Raw genomic sequence first — 4,096 nt, 5'->3', positions numbered from 1 at the left:
TCAGAGAAAATTGAGCTCTTGCACAAGAACTTAGAGCTAAAAAGGAAATACGAAGGGATTTCCGAGGAGGCCCTTGAGAAGGCTCAACGAATCGAGAATGCAAAGGCGCAGGTGAAAGCTTCCCAAATACGGAAAAGAGGTGCAGTGGGTAGCGTGAGTGAGGAACCTAGCGAAGCAAGGGCACCTTCTAAAGTACAGAAATTGAACCAGTTATTCGGGCCGCCATGGACATTGGGGGCGGTAGATGAAAGATTTATCAAAGGAAGCCAAACCAGACAGGGGGAGACTTCTCCGGAAAGCAAAAAGATGGCTTCCCACTTGACTTGTGACTATTGCGGAAAGGCCAATCACACTGAGAACGATTGTTGGAGAAAGGGGAGGAGATGTCTGCGCTGTGGGAGCGCCAAGCATCGAATTGCTCATTGCCCGATTAAAATGCGTACAAAGAAAAGAACCCAACAACCAACCAAGACCGACCCTGGACCGTCAAGTGGAGAAGGGACTGGAATGAAGAACCTCGTTTCTTCTGACTCTGAAGACGGAGAAGGTACAGGCCATTGGTTACTTTAAATTTTGAAGGTAAAATTTCGAGGGCGAAATTCTTTTAAGGGGGAGAGTGTGTGAGAACCCGCATTTTTTCCCATTTTCTCGGTTTTATTATTTTCCGTGGCTTGTTTTCTGCATTTTCGTGATTAGAAAAAATTTTTAGATACTTTTAAGGAGCAGATATAATTTTTAGATGATTTTTCTAGTATCGAATAGGTTTTGAGACATTAAGAGCGTATACCGGACGTGGGACCCACTAGTGCAAAAAGTTCGGAAAAATTCGGTCAACTAGGTTAAGTTTTGAATACTGGAATTAATTTACCGGGTGTTAAAAGATAAGTAGAGGGTGCTAAGTGGATTGATATAAGAGAGACAAGGTAGGTGAGCATTTAATAAAAGGTGACAAGTGTCACCATTTGAGTGGTCCAACCTTAAGACCACTATTCATGGTCTTACCATTTGACTTAAATAAACCAAAAATGACCCAAAAATTATCAAAAAAATCCTCCATGGTGGCCGGCCCTCTCTTGCTCTCTTTCTCTCTCTCTTACTCCAAGCACAGGGAAGAAAACACTTCAATCTTGTTCCAAATCATCAAAACCAACCATCCAACTTTGATTTTGCTCCATAAAACCACTTAAGGAAGTGTTGGTGAGTTGTTGTGTGAAGTTTTTTGGAAAGTTAAGGTGACCAATAGCTCTCTCTCTCTTGTTTCTAAGGTAAGTTGTGAAGAACCACCCTCCTCCTTTAATTGATGCTTAAATCATGCTTAGTGGTAGTATGAGATGCAAGTTTATGGATTATTTCTTGATTTGTGGTTGAAATGATGGAATTTTATTATTTTTGGGGATTTTTCTGTTTTAATATAAGCATGGTTGTGTGGCTATCTATGATGATTGGAAATGGTATATAATGATTCTAGAAGGTGGAAAAAGTGATTAATTGCAACCAATTTCTGGTTTGGAAGAAATTTCAGAAAATTAGGGTTCTTGAGGGAGCATTCTGCCCGAATTTTTAGCTCCTAGTTAGAGGCCGCATTGTCCTTGGCTTAAAAAATTAAAGTTGTAGGGAATGACATTTTAGAGGTGCCTACAAAATTTCAGGTCAATCGGAGTAGTGTAGAATGAGAAAAGTCGAAATTACTATTGCTGTTCTGGTTTTACCCGAATGTAAGAACTGCGCCTGTAATTGGTTGTTTTGGCTGGAATTTCTTCCGAATTGGTTGTGGAGGTCTTCTGATGAAATATAACCCTGTTTCTTAGATTTCAGCAGGCTTTGGAATTTCTGGATTTGGACTTTGAGAGCCTGAGTTATGATGTTTCCGCTAGAATGCGTTTTGGTGAATCTGTTTTACGTTTTTGATGTAGTATCTTGCATTTTTGACCTGTTTGCACTCAAAACTGTGTTGTGTGACCTTCTGTGATGTTGTAGCCCTGTATTTTAGCTTCGAATCGGTGGGTCGTACACCTTCATCCGATAATCGTAGTGCCTTTGGCACCATTACCGCAAAATGAGGACAAAAACTATTTTTTTTCAGGGCCAAAGCTAATCGCATTTCCGAATTTTCTGGTTTCCTCTATTGTTTGTGTATGCTTAGGGAACCTTATTTTGGTAGTATGTAGAATTGGTTTATGACTTATAATCGAGTCTTCTTGTATTTATTTGACTAGTTTAGGGCTTGACTTTCATATCCGGTCGTTTCCTAGCTTAATTTTGTACTTGAATGCCATTAAGCCTAGTGAACGGCTTTTGGGAATGAGATTATTTTGTACGAGATGTTGGGACTGATTTGAGGACATAATGAAGCCATGATGGCTGGAAAATAGGTAAAAACAAGGGATATGCTGCCGAAATTTTTCTTGAAGGCTAGTTGGATTTACTTGTGATTTGAACGAAGGGCTTTTGGGTTGTTTGAGCCTAGGTCTTCATGTTACCTTTTCGTTACTAAAAATCATGTTTTGCACCCTTGCTTTAGTAATTATTTGGCGAGGCATACGACTGGTAGTCGAGCCTCACATGTGCATTCTGTATACTCGATTTTGAAAGTGGAACCTTCAATTGTTTTCCTTGGATTATTTTAGGGTTTCTTTGTGATTAAAGCTCTCTTTTGGGAGGTATCTGCACTGACCTTGGTGAGTACTACTCACTTGTATGTTACTATATGGCTTTGAATGTAAATTGCTTGAAGTGAATTGAATGTGACTTGATTGAAGTGAAAGTGTACTTTATCACTCTCACTTATATGCCTTATATCATTGTTGTCATGTTATTGGAATGTTACATGAAATGTTACATGAAATGAAATGAAAGTGAATTGATTGGACGAGTATCCAACGACTACAAATGTTATCATTGAGCTCAACCCCATTGGTAGTTGATTGAATCGAGCCGGCGAGGGCTTGGTCGTGCCAATTAATGAATCTTGGGTAAAGTTATATGGAATCTTGTAGTATGCGAGACTCTCGATTCCGGTATACTCGAGTAATACCAAAGTGCAAGTGTTTGGATTTCGGGCCCGGTAGGGGTATGTTAGGTGGAAGGAGTGGGAGTAAAGTGGAGTCTACGGTTGGTTACTTTTGAACATTGACGGAGAGTCAATGACGTCCGATCATGAAATGCAAACGAGGAAAGGGCTCTTGAGAGCCATCCGTATCCTTTTATCACCATATTTGACGTGTACCTTTGCTTATTTTACTATATTGAATGAAAGTTTGATGCTTATATGCACTTGGTTGCGTAAGTGATAGTATCTCACTGGGCAATTAGCTCACACCGTTCCTTTTGTTTTCCTTACAGGAATATGACTCTTTTTGGAATGAATCTTGATAGATGGTTGCCGAATGAACTAGATGTATATCTCTTTTGTATTGTATTTGAAGTGAAACCCTAAATGTATCTTTAGGGCCGTTTTCACTTTCAATTTGGCAAACCGTGTATATATTAACTTTTGAAAACTTTTGTATGTCACTTTGGATTGTAATTGCTAAAGTTCAAGATGTGAATGTTTGCTTGCTATTTGGTTGGATTCTGACGGGTCGGTTACTATTCATGACCGACTCCAGATTTTATTTTTTTATTTTGGGATATTTTGCCATTTTGACTTGTTTACGCGCGTTATAAGTTCCGGAACGCAATAGATCGCTATAAACTGCACCGTTAGTCCTGGCGAGAGCTGGGCAGGCAGTCCGCTAACCCCTCTGGTTCGCCTTAGGGGAAGGTGGGGCTGTCACAATTTTGAGTTAGGGTTTTGAATGGTTCACTTATAATTCTTGTTATTTGGAAGGTATATGGTGTATATAATCTTGTATAGGAGGTTGTGGTATTGGTTTAAGCTAGAAATGTGAAGTTTACCCTTTGAATTCACCAAATTCCAGATTGGAGTATTCATGTGACCCTGCTCTAACTGGTTCTGTTTGACCATGATGGGGGCTGAATTAGGCTTAGCACAAAACATAAAATTTGTAGGGAATGATGTTTTATAGCTTTCGGTAAAATTTCTACTCAATCGGAGCACTGTAGCATGTGAAAAGACAAAAATACCCCTGACTGC

Source organism: Coffea eugenioides, chromosome 1 (assembly GCF_003713205.1).
Source record: "Coffea eugenioides isolate CCC68of chromosome 1, Ceug_1.0, whole genome shotgun sequence".
NCBI lineage: Eukaryota > Viridiplantae > Streptophyta > Magnoliopsida > Gentianales > Rubiaceae > Coffea > Coffea eugenioides.
Note: the sequence above shows the minus strand (reverse complement) of the source record.